Source organism: Arvicola amphibius, chromosome 2 (assembly GCF_903992535.2).
Source record: "Arvicola amphibius chromosome 2, mArvAmp1.2, whole genome shotgun sequence".
Lineage (NCBI taxonomy): Eukaryota > Metazoa > Chordata > Mammalia > Rodentia > Cricetidae > Arvicola > Arvicola amphibius.
Window position 1 is genome coordinate 108,470,768 of NC_052048.2, and position 19,303 is coordinate 108,490,070.

Sequence of the window (19,303 nt, forward strand, 5' to 3'; positions counted from 1 at the left end):
ACAGCATTAATAATTCTCTTTCATTAAATGCAAATGTCATTAAGAAGTTTAGCTTTCCATGTAAAGTAGTTAAACATTTTGCTCCAATTTCATTCTATCTTCAAAAATTGATTACATATAGGACATTATAATGCTGTGATTCAGAAATAGCTAAGCTTTAGGAATATTTTTGCTTTACTGACGTAAATTACTCCCAATAAGTAGTAAAAAAAATGTCCAGAAAGCAAATCTAAGCAAGCAGAATTTCATCACATCTATCAGCATAGTCTCTTGCCATCATCTCTGAGTCTGCCTAGGGGATCAGTTTCACACAACTAAAAGTAGAAACTAGTGCTGTGCCTAAAATAGTTGTTAAGTCAGTTTGCCTATAGCATTTATCACAGTTCAGATATTTAGCAAAATATGAGGAAAAATAAGCAACTATCATAAAGTAATTTATACAGTCATTGAATCTGTATATACTGCCCACTGATTACATAAAATGTGAGAAAAGTAAGCTGATAATAACAATTAAAATGTAATATTTTGAATTTGTGTACATGACCTATTTAGTGTTTTATGGAATTTTTTAGCTGTGTTTGCTTATGGCATTTGTTTTGTTGTCATCTTTGAGTAAGTTCTAAACTGATGAAATACCACTGTGTAGAATGCAACAAATTATCTTGCATTACCTCTGTATTTTATTTCAGGCAGTAATGGGTCAGGCAGGTCTTAGTTTCTCATCATAATATATTCTTAAAACTTAATACTTGGTTTATTTAATTAAAAACTTTTTCCTGGTGTAAATTTCATTCTATAAGACATGCACACATACAAAGCATAGCAAGCCAAGATTATAGAAAAAGACATAGGTCAGAGATATAATGTATTAGAAGATGAGAAAAGTTAATTTATAAGACAATAACCTCTGCTCATGTCACATAGATAAATCCAGCTATTGATTCTTGACTTTGTGTGTATACACATGGGAATGAAGAAAAATGAGTCTGTGAGAGATTCAAGTATAGAAGTAAGGAGATTCTCTAGTGAAAGTTTCGTTGGGTTGGCATTAGCTAGTTAACAGTGGAAGGAAGAATTTGTGAAACTGTACAAGGGTCTTTGTTTTCAACCAATTATATCAATCACATGTGCAATCTGGGAATTGGGACCCTGATCATTCTAGCTGGACTAGGCATCCAAAGGCACTGGCCTCTCCCCCACTCCCTCAAATCCTCATTACCTACCCCCTCTGGTGGAGCAACATTCTTCAAATTCCTCTCCTTTCCCACCTTCACCTATCCCCTCCCTAACCAAACCAGAAGTTCAAGCTCAACTTCTCCCTTACCCACGTCCCTCCCTAAATCCCAATCCTACTGCATCTTCCCTGCCAATCCTCCCCTCATCTCCTTCCATACCAGATTCCACCATAACTCCATCCATCTCTGTTCTGTCCAGGAAGTGGTGGGGGTCAACAGCAGAATGAAAGCCCATATTCCCTTTTCTTATCCAGATATCTCTCAGACAGAAAAGCAGTTGGGTTCATTTTCTACTAATCCTTTTGCTTATATTAAAGAGATTTGTTATTTGTCCCAGGCCTATGATCTAACCTGGCATGACTACAATGTCTTCCAAGCTTCTATTCTCACCCTTGGGGAGTAAAGTAGATTTCAGACAGCAGCTAGGCAATATGCAAACCAGTCTCACTTGGTAGATAGTATGGTCCTTGTGCGGGAAGTGGTTGTGCCAGCCAAAGAACTACACTGAAACTACCAACCTGGCCAAAGTGGCCAACAGAGGTGGGACATCATGGTTCATTGCCTCCTTCAGGGTATTGAAATGGTCACAGAAAAAGTACTTAATTTTGACAAACTTTGAGAGATTACACAGTTAGCAGATGAAAATCCAGCCATTTTTAAAAATCAGTTACAAGAGACCATAGTCCAATGTACTAGTTTAGATCCAGCCTCACCAGTGTGAGCCATAGTCCTGGCTACCTATTTTATTTCTCAGTGGGCACCAGATATTAGAAAAAAGTTAAGAAAGGCTGAGGAGGGCTCCCAAACCCTTATACAGGAATTGGTGAAATTGGCCTTTAATGTTTTTAATGCCTGAGAAGAAGCAGTTGAGTGGCAACTCTGCAGGCTCAGGCTTTAGCAGCTACCCTAAGGCCACTGGAAGGGGGACAAGGGAAGTCAACCACAAGGCTCTATCCCAGCAGAGCCAAGCCTAAGTCATCCTCACTGGCAGGCTGTTTCAAGTGTGGTCTAAATGATCATATGGCATGATACTGCATTGAACCTTCTATGAGGCCATGCCCTATCTGTCAGCAACCTGGACACTGGAAAGCACAATGCCCCCATGTGGGCTCCTCTTCTGTGCCATCTCACAGAGGTCCAGCCTCACCAATATTGGCAAGTGAGACTAAGCCATCTTTAGGACTTCTCAGCCTACAGAGGATTGACATACCCAGACTTGTTATTTCCCATAACCCTATCCGAGCCTAGGGTGAAGCTACAGGTAGCAGGTAGGTCTATTATGTTTCTTTTAGGAATAAGAGCTACCTATTCTCTTTTAATATCTCACTTGGGCCTTAGGTTACACTCACAAATTTCAGTTATGGGAGTAGACAGGACCCATTCCTCCCTATTTAAAACTTTTGCCACTGGTTTGAATTCTTGCAGGACAATTTTTCTCTCATTCTTTCTTAGTAATACCTGCTTGCCCAGCACCTTTACTGGGTCAAGATATCCTCAACTCCTTCAGGACCACACTCACTTTGGTCCCCACACACTGTCCTGAGTCACACTTTCTTCTCACTTTAACAGCCTCCCATGTTCCCTACTTCCCCTGATCCAGTAGATCCCCAAGTATTGGATAATTCTACTCCTGTGACTGCTACTCACCACCAGTCAGTCCTAATTTGCCTTAAAGACCCTTCATCCTTCCCTTCCACACCTCAGTTTCCTACTTCTGAAACCCAGTGAGAAGACCTTAAGACTATTATTACTTGTCTCCTATCTCAAGGACTTTTAATTCCTATTGACTCATCTTGCAACACTCCAGTTGTTCCCCCGAGTAAGCCCTCTGGTGCTTACTGCTTGGTTCAAGACCTCCACCTCGCAAATGAGACAGTCATTTCAGTTCATCCTCTGGTTATTAACCCTTACAATCCCTTGTATAATGTTCCCTCTAACATCTCCTACTTTACAGTTATAGACCTAAAATATGCCTTCTTTGCTCTCCCTTTACACCCTGACTCATACTTCCTCTTTGTCTTAACCAGTGAGGACACTGACTCTTGGTCCTCCAGACAGCTTACATGGACTGTTCTCCCTCAGGGTTTTTGGGAAAGCCCCCATTTCTTTGGCCAAGGTCTGACTTGATATCTCTTAAACTTTGACACAAGTTCTAGCACTCTCCTACAGTATGTGGATGACCTACTTCTCTGAAGTCCTACATTGTCTCTGTCCCAACAGTCCACCTCTGTGCTCATCCTTCCTCAAGACAAGGCATTTTCAATTATTACAGACATCCACCAGACCTTACATATAGGCCTCAAGGCTTTGTTCAGCTTCTTGGAACCCCTTTTTGTCCCCACCCATCTCTGATATTTTATTTTACAGGTTCACTCCACTTGCCAGATGTGTGCCCAGGCCAACTCACATATACATCAGTTGATAAACCAGCTTCATGGACAGTAACTGGGTGAAGATTGGCAGGTTAATTTCACCTATATGCCTAGTCATAAAAAACTGTTATCTCTTAACACTTGTGGGCACTTTTACAGGATGGATAAAAGCATTTCTAGCCTCAAGGGAAATGACAGATGTGGTGGCTCAAGTACTCCTGGACCACATCATTCCTTTTTTTTGTCCCATAGACTATCCAGATAGACAATGGGCCAGCCTTCACTTCCAGGGTCATGGAGTTTGTGTCAGAAGCTCTCAACATATCCTGGAAATTCCACATCCCCTACCATCCACAATCCTCGGGAAAGATTGAGAGGGCCAATGGATTCATCAAACAACAGCTAACCAAGCTCTCCATTGAACTCAGGTTATCTTGGTCCTCCCTTCTCCCCATTGCCTTACTTGCCTCAGGACCACTCCATGTTTCCCTACAGGCCTGAGCCCTTTTGAGATGCTTTATGGCAGGCCCTTTCTCTTAACCATCATTTCTCAGTCCAAACTCCTCCACTGGCTGGGTATCTTTACTACCTCTCCCTTCTAAGGTCCCTTCTCCATTCACATGCTAACCAGTTGTCTACATGCCCCCACACCAGTGGATCTTAATGCCCCTGAACCTGACCTGTTCTCTCCTGGGAACAGAGTAATCCTCAAACAGCTAACTTCTAGGTCTCTTGAACCTTGATGGGCAGGACCTCAAATGATAATCCTCACCACCCCCCTGGCTGCAAAGCTCCTAAACACCCATTCTTCAGGCTCAAGCAGGCACCTACTCAGGACACTTGATCTGTCCAACAGTTAGGACCTATCACCCTCCATTTTTCCAAGATGCCACAATGAAGGACCCACTCACTCCTCATCCTGGCACACTCATCTTTGGTGATACAAAAAAAGTTGGATAATAATATTTTTTTTCTCCTAGACACCCTCGTTCTTACTTCCCACAAGAAAGAGATGCCTGGCATCTCCAGGATGACAGTAAAGAGAATGCCTTTCCAGCCACACCTCTCACTGAGCATGGACCCACCAACACCCAGCTCTCCCCTCCCCCACATCACCACATCCCACAGGAAGTAGCCAGACTTGTCTCAACACTCCATTTTTTCAAAGAGAACCTAAATGTTGGTCATAAATATAGCTTCAGCAAAAACTCTGGAATGTAAATCCTGGTCTCTGACCTCTATCATTGGTGGCCCAGCCCCTGTGACCCTTTAACCTTGATCCCTTACTGAGGAGGGTCAAGGTAGCCTGCCAAACTTTGACCCCCTACCCAGGAAAGGCCAAGACCACTACCCAGGATATTTAAACTGATTATCCCAAAATAAACATGTAGCTTTCCCTCTTTTACCCTGGTGTGGGACAATTCTGTATTCTGTCAATTATGTTTTAAATAAGGCTACAAATAAACCCTGAACCCTGTCTTTAAAAAGCAAAAACAAAACAAAACAAAAAAAAAACAGGATGAAAAAAGATATTCCAAACAGATGTATATAAGAAATAAGCCAGCTTAGCTATTTTCTATATGTCATGTTTTATTGATATCCATAGGAGGCCTGACCCTTTATGAACAGAAACAGAGAAGGAGTGGTTGGCGGGGAGCAGGTAAAAACTGGTGTTTTGGGAACCCATTCTCTTTGTATGGATATCTTGCTTAGCCTAGATATATTAGAGAGGGACTTGGACCTTCCTCAAAACAGTGTGCATCATTCTCTCTGAGAAGTGGATACAAAGTGCCATGGGTGGAGGAGATGAGTAGGTAGAAGGAAAAAAGATAGTTTGTTTCTTTTTAAAAATAAAATAAAATAAAATATAAAAAAACCTCAGGAAAACAAATAAAATGAAAGAGTCAGACTCAAGACCAGAATCAATACAGTAGGATCAACTAGCAAAAACACATAGAATCAATGAAAAAAATGAGTTGGTTCTTAGAGAAAATCAATAAATTGGCAAACCCTTAGTCTAGTTAACTGAAAGGTAGAGATAAAATATCCAAATTAACAAAATTACCTATGAAAATGTGAATAAAACAACAGATACTGAGGAAGTGCAGAGATTTGAGAGAATGTAGTTTAAAAACCTGTTTTCTTTTTAAAAATGTTTGTTTGTTTGTTTGTTTGTTTATTGTGTATACAATATTCTGTCTGTGTGAATGCCTGCAGGCCAGAAGAGGGCACCAGACCTCATTACAGATAGTTGTGAACCACCATGTGGTTGCTGGGAATTGAACTCAGGACCTTTGGAAGAGCAGGCAATGCTTTTAACCTCTGAGCCATCTCTCCAGCTCCCCAAACCTGTTTTCTTTAGAGTTGAAAAAATCTAAAAGAAGGGGATAATTTTCTTCACCCTGGAGATGCAATGATGGTTCAATGTAAGCAAGTAGATTAACACAGTTTACCATATAAACAAATTGAATGACAATAACCATATGATCATCTCACTAGAAGTAAAGAAGGTCTTTGACAAAATCAAACACTCTTCCATGTTGCAAGTTCTGGAGAGTTTAAGGATAGATAAGGATTGAAGTGCTGTACCTCAATATAATAAAGGCAGTTTATGGAAAGTCTATAACCCATATCATCTTAAATTGATACAATTCAAGCACTTCCACTAAAATAAAGCACACCAAAATATATTTTTTTTTCAGATTCTATTTACCATTTTGAAAATACACAAATTTGAAATAAATTAAATATACTGTTAAAGCTTGAAGATGAAGCATCTCCCACACAATTGTGTTTTGAAGACAGTAAGGTGGTAGAAAACTTAGGAGGCAAGGCCAAGCTGAAGAACGTCCTTTAGAAGATTTTATCTTTTCTCTGGTCTCTTCCTCCCTGCCTCCTAACTGTCATGTAAAAAGCTATCTTTACTATCACATGGAGATGGAGTTCAACAAAAACACAAACTGCAGACAGCCTACAAACACATGGAAACTGAACAGCTCTCAGCTAAATTATTATTGGGTAAAGGAAAAAATAAAGACTTTCTAAAATGAAAAAAAAATAAAGAATTTCTAAAATGAAAGACTTTCTAAAATTCAATTAAATGAATGCACAACATACTAAAACACATGGGAAATAATGAAGGCACTGCCAAGTGAAAACTCACAACAGTAAATGCCTGCATCAAGAATTTGGAGACATCTATAATGAGTTACTTAGTAGCACATCTGAAAGCACTAGAACAAAAAGAATAAAGTACACCTAAAAGTAGAATGGAAGCAACAATCAACCTGAGGATTAACATCAATAAAATAGAAAGAAAGAGAACAATACAAAGAATTGATTTTAAAAAGGGAGTTGGTTCTGTGAGAAAATCAACATGATAGACAATCCCTTTTTCAAACTAATTAAAAGGCAGAGGGAGAATATCCAACTGAACAAAATTTGAAATGAACAAAAGGACATAACAAACATGGAGGAAATTTAGACAATCATTGTGATACTTCCAAACCTCTACTCCACAAAATTGGAAAGTCTAAAAGAAATGAAAAAATAATAGTATATATTACATACTCAAATTAAGTAAATATCAGATAAGTAATTTAAATAGACCCTTAATTCCTAAGGCAATGTAAGTTGTTATTAAAAGTCACCCAACCAGAAGGAAAAAATAAGAAAAAGAAAAAATAGAAGTCCAAGACCATAGGATTTTATCAGGAAATTTTGCAATACTTTTAAAGGAGAGCTAATACCAATATTCATCAAACTATTCCACACAATAGAAACAAAAGGAACATTATCAAATTCTTTTTATGAGGCCACAGTTCCTCTCATACACAAACTACACAAAGATGAAACAAATATGTCCCAGTGATACTGTGATGGTAGGAAAGGATCAGGTGCTTTAAGTCCTAGGAAGTCAACTTGGATCCACCTTGAACAGCATTTTGCCCAGTCCAAGTGACAGCTGACAATTCCACAGAGCCTGAACAGTGAAGTAAAGCAGTCAGCTACTCAAGGACATGGCTAGCACCTCAGCTTTCCCAGTCCCCGAAAGATGAAAGACGCCACCCAGGTCAGCAGGAAGTAGTCTTGAGAACATGGCGCCTTCATCCCTACCTCACCTGCTACCTTTTTCTAACTCTTCACCTTTTTAGATTAAATAAAAAGGGAGGAACGATAGTATTCAGTCATCTGTACTGGCTTTGCCTTGGAATCCTGACAGGATACATCCTCAGCTGCAGCCATTAAAAGATTTGCTGTACACATTCACTACATTCCCTTTTAAATGCCCACCACCCATATCTCTTTCTCTCTGCCTCCATCTGTTTGTCTATTTGTCTCCCTCACCCTCCCTCTTTCTCTCCCTCTCTCCATCTTCTCTCTTCTCTTCTGCTACTCCTGTCCCTAAAGGCAAGCCTCCCCCTCTCCCCTCCCCCTTTTTCCATTTATGTTCCCCCAATAAAATACCCTTCCATGTGAGCTCTGTCACATGGCATTTTTCTTTCATGCACCACTTTTTCTAAATTACAACATATATAAATTATTAAGAAAAACAAGACATGACAACCAAAAATAAACTATAAAGAACATAGTTAGAAGGAAGGTAACACAAATTCAAGTGTAATGATAATAGCTTATGTCTTCAATATGCCACTGCAAATGTGAGTATCACTATTTGCTGTAGTAATGTTCTGCTTTTCACGAGTGTGTCATGTAGCACAGGTGGCCTTAAACTTGCTATGTAGTCAGGGAGGACCTTGAACTTTTTTCTAAGATTTATTTGCTTCTATTTTATGTATATTAATGTTTCTCCTGCATGCATGCCTGTGAACCATGTTATATAAAATATTACGCAGAATTATTGTTGCAATGGTGTTGATAATGATTGTAAATTTCAGTGATAAATTTTAATAGTGGCTATGGTTGTAATATTAAATAAAATGTGTATAAATTTATTGAGTTGCTATACACTAGGAAACTTTGGGCTCTTTTATTTTCTTTGCTTTTTAATAACTTCCAATTCTACATTGTTCATATTAATATCCAAAGGGATCGGAAAGTGTGTTGTTGTAATATATTTCCAGGCATAAAATTCTTAAACTCCTGGGAATCCTTGCGGCAACCATGTCTCTTGCAGGCTGATGTTGTTTGTTGGTTGGCAGTTCCTAAGTCGCTTTAGAATGGGACATGATTACCAGAAAGACCACTACAGGATCATAGAATTGGGACTTTCAGCCTCACCCTGTAGCCTCTGATCTGGGAAGAAGAGGTAAGGATTGAATTGATCACAAAAGACCAAAAATAAACCAGTCATTTGTCTCTGTCTAAAGAAATGGAGCTGGAGCTGGAGCTCAGTGGGGCAGTATCATCAAGGCCCCAAGGGTCAGTCCTCAGACCACTCATGCTTAAATAGTGAAGCCTCTCAAAACACAAAAGGACATGGTTCCAGAAGCTTCAGGCAGCTAAATACATGAAGGTTTCTGGGGAATTGAGTGCCAAAGCAGGAGCCTCTTGTCGCTTGCTCTATGCTTCTCTTTATCTGGGTTCCTCTGTACCCCTTGTAATAAGCCAGTAAGCTAAGTGCTTCTCTGAGTTCTGTGAGCAATGATTATAGCCATGGAAGGAGTTGTGGGAGTCCTGATTATAGCTCATAGGTCAGAAACTTAAGTACAATCAGGGTCTATGACTTGCTAAGCATTTGAAGTGGCAGGTGGGGGCAGTCTAGAAGACTGAACTTTATGATCTGACATAAATGATTGAATTAAAGCATGACCAAAAAAAAGTTTAAACAAAGAAAATTACAAATTTCGCTCATTAAACTTGATGCAAAAAGATACTCAATAAAATACTGATCAAGGCAGATCCATGAATACACACACACACACACACACACACACACACACACACACACACACACACATATATATATATATATATATATATTTTTCTCATCTTGATTAAGGTATTGTGTTTGTGTATCTCATTTAAAATGTAGTGCATAATTAAGAAACATAAGTTAAAAGATATTCTCTATAATAGTCAAGCTTGTAGTCATGTAAGATTTTCTAGATGTATAGAGATATATTTCAGTTAGATAGGTATTCTTCAAATGTTTTAATAACTTAGGATTTTTCATGACATGAGACACATCTGTTCCTGGCAGTACCAAGCTACTTCAAAAGAAAGATTGGCATCGAAAAGGCCTCTTATGGAGTTTGCTAGGCAACTGGGCAAGAAACTGCTCCTGCCTGGACTGCTGTGCCTGCTCTCTTGCTTCTGGATCCGGCTTACAGGCTGCTAGACTCTGTTCCTGTTTAGAGGACTGTTGTCTAGAACAGTGATCTGTAAGTTTTCCCCTTAAATGAATAAGCCTTTTATTATTCATAATTCTGAACCAGTGTGGGATTGTTTTATGAATTATGCTATCAAGTGGTGCCCAACAATTGGTTTTATAACCTTCCCCCAGCTCTGCTGCTCACTCCCAACTCGGGGTATGCCTGGCGTGGCACAAGTATTCCCTCAGCTGGTCGCGGACTGTGCATCGAGCCAGAGATACAATATAGAACCTCACACAGTGGCCTTTCTTGCTACGGATCAACCTCAGTTCTTTATATTTTCTCTTCACATGCCTCAGATTGGCTTCAAATCCCCACACACCCTGCTGTTTGCCTCCCACTAGGGCACACCATAAACATTTATGTGGGACAAGGGTTTCCCTGGTCTAAACCAGTTGTTCTGTGGCTTTCTAACGATTTGTTTGCATTTGCCTTTTCCACTGATCTAGAGACATCCATAGAGCACAGTCTGTGATTTATCTTTCAGCATTTCACTCTAAGATCAGATTTCAGACCAGCCACATGAATTCACATGCACGGCTATGCCCCTCTGAGTTAGTTTTGTATGTGGCCCGTGACACCTACTGGCAGGTTACAGTTATTGCACATAATACAGCTAATTAAACTACAGGTAAGATTTAATATCCTAATTATAGATAAGTTGCTAATTTAAAAGGACAATAGGTCAGACAACCTAACTCTCCAGGGTTTCAATAACCTTTTTACTTACACCATGTGTGAGGTTTTGCAAGACTTATATGTTGTCTCTTCTACATCACTATTTTTGCTTCTGAGCAAAAATATTTTTTTCTTAAAAATATGGTTTGACAATAAGGTTAAGAATGAGGCATTTTTGGAAATGGTACAGTCTTTACAGACTGATTCCTGTCTTCTTAAGAAAGAGATTGGGAATCTAAAGACAGATACAAACACTTTAACAAAACTCAGTCAACTGAGGTACTTTTAAAAATGATACAGACTGGTACCAAACATCACGTGAAAGAGGTCATACATCTGAAGGAGGATATAAACACTTTATTTAATAAAACACAGTTAACTGGGGTACTTTTAGAAATGGTACAGACTGGTACTAAATGTCTTGAAAAATGGTCATAGATCTGAAGGAGGATACAAACTCTTTAACTAACAAAACTCAGTCAATTGAGGTACTTTTAGAAATGGTACAGACTGGTACCAAACTTCTCAAAAAAAAAAAAAAAGAGCTCATATATCTGAAGGAGGATACATACAAGTTAACTAACAAAACTCGGTCAATTGAGATACTTTTGGAAATGGTAGAGACTGATAGTAATTTATTTAAAGGAAGATTCAGCACTCTGGAGAAGGAAACAGCCGATTTGGCACATAAATCCTAATCAATGACAGTGGGTGCTGAAACATTATTTGAAATAATATGCATCTGTTAAATGCATTACTTGGACTCTGTCAAAAGGGTATGACAGATTTACCGAGAGAATGTGTCCCCAGGAAGGTAATATGTCCAAGGATGAGACATTATCTCTACTGGACAGACTTCATGTCTTGAAATCCTCAATGAGGGCATAAGAGCAGAACACTGGACAGGGGATTCAGACATTACAAAAGGCGGTGGTAAACAGATTTGAAAAAGTTGAGAAAATTATTGAATTTGATGACCAGGAACAAAAGGTAAAATGGCAAAATTTAAACTTGTCGGTATGTAAAAATCTCTGGGATAGCTTCCCCAGAGTTCTGCCTGTCTTTTCAGTAATAACAACAGAAAAAGTATCTGGCTCCAAGTATCCTACGGTTGTCAGTGAATATTCATGGGAGCCCATACATATGACTGAGCTAAAAGAAATTAAACAAGCAATTGTAGCTTACAGACTACATGCATACTTTGTTAGGGAAATAGTCAAAACTTGGGCTTTTAGTAGCAAAGTCATGACTCAACTTTGGGCTCAGTTAATCTCATCAGTTCTAGCAAATGGACTGTAATTGCTTTTGAGGTGCTTTTTATAAGAGAAAGTGAGAATTTTAGAGCAATAAGAAAAAAACAAAAGGATTTGAGATTTCCCTAGATCATATTCTAGGTGAAGGACTTTACTCTGATCCTTAGGATCAAGACGTTTATGATGACCACACCTTGTCCTTATGTAGCACAGCAGCTTTAGAGACTTGGGACAGGATTATGGAACTAGGGAAGAGAGATGAATCATGTCTTAGGGTTAAACAGGGTCAGAAAGAAACTTTGTGTGACTTTTTGCAATGACTAACTAGGGCTGTAAAAATAGGGGTAACTGACCCAGAAGCTAGGTGTATAATAATTAAATCTTTGGCTTAAGGGAATGCCAAAATGGAGTGAAAATGGATCCTTGGGCCTTAAAAGATCAGATCAGCACCCATTGATGAATGGGTCTTGCATACAATGAGTGTTGAGATACTTGAATATGGTACTGAATCATGGGTAGTAGAAGCAATTCCAATGGTAAGAAAAGACATAAAAATACCAAATGTTTTAATTGTGATAGAATGGGACATCTGAGAAGGAATTGTAGACAACGGATTCCTAGAAATAATGCTTCCTCTGGGAACGGCAGAAATAGGAGGACTCAAACTTCAGGTATATGTAGGAAGTGGAGCAAAGGCCAACAATATTGGACCAATGAATGTAGGTCAATGAAAGATAGACAAGGAAACCCAATACCATTGGGAAATGCTGTGGGATCCCTCTTGAAGTCCTCCATGATGAATGTTGTCCAGTCATTCCCAGTTACTGTGGAGAACATGTCACACCAGGAAATTAAAAATCCAATGCCTGCTGTAAAAAGCAATACTGGTCTGAATGATAAATGTGGATAATGAGTCAAAAACTCCAGTAGGAAAGAGAAAATGTATATTCTGACAGACTTCTATAAATGAACAAGACCAAAGCTAAGAGTGTGTATAAATCTCATTTTTATTGAAGGCTTATTAGACATGGGTGCAAATGTAAGGATTATTACTCCAGAATCTTCGCATCCAAATTGGCCTCTTCAGGAAGTAGATGTTCAATTCCTAGGAATTACTGTATCTCAGGTAAAACAAAGCATGAGATGGGTTGAATGCATAGGACCATAAGGGCAAATAGTAAGAATAAGGCCATATATAGTCAATATTGCAGTGAATTTGTGTGTTGTGACCTATTGCAGCAATGGAATATCCTGAATAACATTCCTGCAGCCCCCAAAACTTATGTTTCTGAAGAAAATATTAGAAGATATTATAGACAATGTACACCAGCCATTTGGGCTGTATAAGACACAAAGCAATTGATAAACCTTCAGAGGTACTAACGGCTATAACTTTAAAATGGTTAGCTGAGAAACCAATATGGATTAAGCAGTAGGCTACAGCTGAGAAAAAGTTGCAGGCTTTAGATAGCTGGTACAAGAATAACTAGATGCTTGACATATAGAAGAATCTACCAGCCCTTGGAATTCTCCTGTATTTGTTGTTAAAAAGAAATCTGGAAAATGGTAAATGGTGACAGATCTTAGAGCTATCAACAAGGGTATTCAACCTCTGGGACCTCTATAATATGGAATTCCTCTACCTTTTCTGTTACCAAAGGGATGGCCTCTCATAGTTATTAATTTAAAGGATTGTTTCTTCACTATACCTTTACAAGAAAAGAATAGAGAAAAGTTTGCCTTCACAGTGCCTAGCTATAATAATTCTCAGCCTATTAGGAGATATCAATGGGCTGTCCTCCCACAGGGAATGCTCAATAGCCTCACCCTGTGTAATACTTTGTCAGCTAGACATTAGAAATAATATATAAGCAAATTCCTAAGTCTATAATCTATCATACATGGATGACATTTTGTTATCTGATTCAAATACCGATACTTTAGAAAGGATGTTTGAAGAAGTAAAGAAAGTCTTGCCTAAATGGGGATTAGAAATTGTTAGTGAAAAGATTCAGAGGATATTCTGTTAATTACCTAGGTTACAGAATAGGTTTATAGAAAATTATAACACAAAAGGCACAAATTAGGAGAGACTGGTTGCAGACTCATAATGACTTTTAAAGATTATTGAGAGACATTGCCAGTCTACCACTGGTTATTGGGATAACACCTGATCTAATAATTCATTTAAACAAAATCGCAGATGATGATAAAGACTTCAATAGTTCCAGAGAATTAACAGCTGAAGCAGAAAAGGAATTACCAATTCCTGAAGAGAAATTACATGAAGCACATGTGGATAGCATGAAGCCAAATCTTAATTGTATTCTAGTCATGTTGTTTTCCAGAATTTCTCCTACAGAAATGTTAATGCAGAGGAATGATATTATCTTAGACTGAATCTTTTTACCACATAAAGAAAGTAAAATATTAAAAACTTATGTGGAAAAAGTCTCTGAATTAATTATATAATGTAAATTGAGACTTCGTTAATTAGTAGGTATTGACCCAGCAGAGATTATAGTGCCTTTTACTACTGATGAATTAAAAAAAATATGGGAAGATAATGAACCCTGGCAAAGGTCTTGTGCTATTTTGGGGGAGGAATTGATAGCAATTATCCAAAAAGTGATAGACTTAACCTTATAAAGAGAACTTCTTGGATTCCTCCCTGAATTGTAGGTTATGGACAAATAACTGGAGCCTGTACATTTTATACTGATGCAAATAAATCAGGGAATTAAGTAAGGTGTAACAAAGTCCTTATAATTCTGTCTAAAAGGAAGAATTATATACTATTCCTATGGTACTAATGGATTTTAAAGAACCCTTCAATATAGTTACTGATTTACAATATCTAGAAAGAGTTGTCTTACATATTGAAACTGCTGAATTTATACCAGATGATATGCGATTTACTTCATTATTCATCCAGGTGCAAGACATAATCAGGAATAGTTTTTATCCTATTACATAACACACATCTGATCCCATATGAGTCTGACAGGTCCTCTAGCAAGTAATGCAGAAATTGATCAATTATTGATTGGAAGTGCTTTGCAGGCCTCTGAATTTCATTAAAAACCTATGTCAATAGCAAAGGTTTACAGAAAGAGTTTTCTATTACATGGCAACAAGCTAAGGAGATTATAAAGAGGTGTCCTATTTCCTCTTTCTATAATCAAACACTGTTGCCTGCAGAGAGTAACCCTAAGGGTACTCAAAAGAATAAAATCTCTCTGATGAATGTGTTCCACTTTACAAAATTTGGCAAATTAAAATATGTATACCATACCATAGACATATATTCAGGTTTTCAGTGGACAACTACCTTGAGCTCAGAAAAGGTTGATTCAGTAATTACATATTTATTGGAATTTATGGCTATCATGGCTATATTTGCACAAATAAAGACAGACAATGGTCCATCATATGTATCTAAGAAAATGAAGCATTTTTATAATATAGAGTGCATTACAGGCTTGCCAAATAATCCTACAGGTCAGGCAGTTATAGAAAGGTAAAATCATACTATAAAGGATACCCTGAATAAACAGAAATAGATAGAAAATGCAGTCAGAAATATATTGCATAATGCTTCATTAGCCTATAATTTCTTTAACGCTAATGAGAAAGGAACAACAGAAGCAGAGAGACATTGGATAATGGAAACAACTTCTGAATTGAATCAACCAGTATATGTCAAGGATGTGTTGACCTCACAATGGAAACCAAGAGATGTGCTACATTGGGGAAGGTGTTTCACTTGTTTCCACGGGAGAAGAAAAATTTTGGATACTATCAAAATTAATAAAGATTCGCTTTGAAAAGTAGAAACCTATTGAAACAAAGAAATGCCAGCTCATCCACAATGGTGATAACCATACAGGTGATAATGAATAACATATAGGGGTGGGGCAGGATTCTGCTCTTATCTTTACAGGAAAACTACATGTCATCAAAACTGCAAAAGACCCTGGATAGGATATTTGTATGCTGATAGAAGGAAAAATAACTATCTATTAAGGATCATCTAGAAAACAGAATAAAGAGACTGGTTACACGTACATTTACACACATGTATACTTATTCAGCTGGCTTTGGAGTAGGACAGTGGCTCTGTACTTCTCTAAATCCAAGCGTGCTGTTAAAAGGAACATCCAGGGTTTCTGTCTCATATCAGAAGCCATCTGGTATGGGACTGAAGGAAGACTTTAGAAAAAAAATTTACTTTCTCCATGCCTATATTGTTTATATTGTATTCTTCATTGAATGTATGTTCATATGAATGGTGTTTAAGTTTTCCACAATGAACAATAAATTTTCCTACAGATCCTATTCCTGTAGTAATCTTTGAAGTTTCCAGGAAGAAGATTGTATCCCACAGCAACCATTCTACCTAGTTTAGATGACATCATGATGTAGACAGCACCACTATAAAGCTGCTTTCTTTGGTTCCAGCTGCTGAAATGATGCACCTTCTCATGACATTCTGGCCAAACTTCAAATAAACACTTTGAAAAAAGAAACAAATAAACAAAAAACACTATTTCTCAGAAATTGTTTGCAATTATAGTAGAGAGTAATTTTAAAACTTAAACATGACTTTACTTTTGCAGAATCCCATTAAGAGAACATCGCCTCCATGACAGTGAGAAGCAATTCTATTCCCCCCAAAAAAGTTTGCCCATAAGGTTGGGAACATTGTTTAGGGGTTGTTGATTATTTCTTATATTAGGGTTCAAGTAAAAACTATGTTCAAAAAAAAAAAGAAAAAGAAAAAGGGGATAGTAATATTGGGAATAGAGTGAATACTTGTGAGCTATTATTTATGGATAATTTACATTGGTATAGTTTTTGTATATTGATACAAGTTCAAATTATATTTATTACTTTATTTGTTTTTGTACACCTATGCGAAGTTATTTTGTCAGATTGTATATATGCATGTTTCTAACATGGTTTAGGACATTTTTTATATTGATAGAAATTTTAGGATATATTTTTATGTTGCATTCTAAATTACTCCTACGTCTGATCAAGATACTTATAGATTGTTTACATTTTGAAGTCATTGTCCTCATTTGTTACAAATTTGTTTACAGATTATTTAATATTCTGACACGAAGTTGTAGTCTGTCTAGATAGATAATCTTCAACTACTTCAAGGATCTGTGCAATGTGGCATTTAAATAACTTAGGATTTTGTTGACATGAGACATGATTGCTTCTGACAGCACCAATCTATCCTGAGAGAATGATAAGCACCAAAGACACTCCACTTGGAGCTTGTTTTCTTCTTGGAAAGACTGCCCTTTGGGCAAGGAACTAACAATACCTCAACCACTGACAAGTTACATGATATCTGGAAATGGATAAGCTGGTCTGTCAAACCTTGCCAAGACAGGACAAGACAGTTTTGAAAAATTTCCTGCTTCTGAACATGATCTGTCAGTTATGATAAGCCTTAGTCAATGTTTGGTTGCTTTGACATTGAAAATTAAGACTTTGGGTGATTGCCCAGGTAGCTAATTGTCTCCATCATATATTGCTCACGTTGGAAGCTATTTGATTGTACTTCCTGACTGCTCAAGTAATATTCCCTCCCTTCTCAGGCCTTTGATGGGGTTGAAGATTAGTTAGTTGGAGTTACTGTATTCTTATGATCTAGCCAAGCTATTTCTTATACAGGACTTAGATTCCATAAGATAGAATGTTTATTAAAAACATTTAGCATATGTTCCTTGCTTAATATTGTTTATGCTGGTTGTAATTCTAATTATACTTGAGATATGTTCCTAGTGTATATAGTTTTGCATTGGGTTTGAAACTCTCTTATTTAAACAAAAGGGGGAGGTGTTACAGGAGCACATTCTGCTCCTTCAGCCAATAGTTTGTAAGATACCCTCCCTCTTGGGCATGGTTTCTTATACTGTAAAAATCATCACTCTGTGCCCACTCTCTTGCTTCCAGCTGCTAGATTATATTCCTTTTCAAAGGATTATTGTCTAGGACAGTGATCTGTAAGTTATCCCCTCAAATAAATGACCCTTTTTTATCCATAATTCTGAACTGGTGTGGGATTGTTTTGTGACTCACACCATCAAGAGGGTCAAGGACATCACAGGAAAACATAGAGAAAAATATAAGCTGATTTATAGGAATACAGAGAATCTGAACCAACAACCAGGGAGCCTTCATGGGACTGACCTAGACATTGAAGATATATATGACAGTTGTGTACCTTGGACTAATTGTTGGACTCCTAACAATTGTAGCAAACATTACTCCTAATACTTTGGCTGACACTTGGGAACCTACCCCTTTTACAAGATTGTCTTCGCCAGCCTTAATACAAAGGGAATGCTTAGTCTTACTGAAACTTGATATTCCTTGTTTTATTGATATCTATGGGAAATCTTCCTCTTTTTTTAACAGAAACAGAAAATTGTAATGGAATGAGGGTTCATGGAAGGTGGCGGGGGAAGGGGAGGGAAGGAGAGAAGTGAGGGAAAACTGAGGTCAAGACAGAAAATAAATAGATAAATATAATTTAAGAAAGGAAAGAAAAAGATGAAAGGCAAACTATTGTCAGGGTTAGTTCTAATCTTTTTTCTTTTTGTACTTATTTATTTATTTTTAATTAAAAATTTCCACCTCCTCTCCTCCTCCCATTTCCCTCCCCCTCTTTCCACCCCCTACCCCTCCCTCTCCAGTCCAAAAAGCAGTCAAGGTTCCCTACCCAGTGGGAAGTCCAAGGTCCTCCCCCCTCCATCCAGGTCTAGGAAGGTGAGCATCCAAACAGACTAGGCTCCCTCAAAGCCAGTAAGTACATGCAGTAGGATCAAAACCCAGTGCCATTGTCCTTGGCTTCTCAGTCAGCCCTCCTTGTCAGCCATGTTCAGAGAGTCCGGTTTGATCACATGCTATATCAGTCCCAGTTTAGCTAGTCTTAGTGAGCTCCCAGTAGATCAGCCCCATTGTCTCAGTGGGTGGGCGCACCCCTCGCAGTCCTGACTTCCTTGCTCATGTTCTCTCTCCTTCTGCTCCTCATTTGGACCTTGGGAGCTCAGTCCAGTGCTCCATTGTGGGTCTCTGTCTCCAGCTTCATCCATCACCAGATGAAGTTTCTATGGTGATATGCAAGATATTCATCGGTATGGCTATAGGATAGGGCCATTTCAGGCTCCCTCTCCTCACCTGCCAAGGATCTAGCTTAGGAATCTCCATTGACACCTGGGAACACCTCTAGAGACAAGACTCTTGCCAACCCTAAAATGGCTCCCTTATCTATCATCATGCACAAAACTCAAGTCCAAATGGATTAAAGAACTCGATGTTAATCTGAACACACTGAACCTGATAGAAGTACTCTACAACACATGGGCACAGGAGACCACTTTCTACGTATAACCCCAGTAGCACAGACA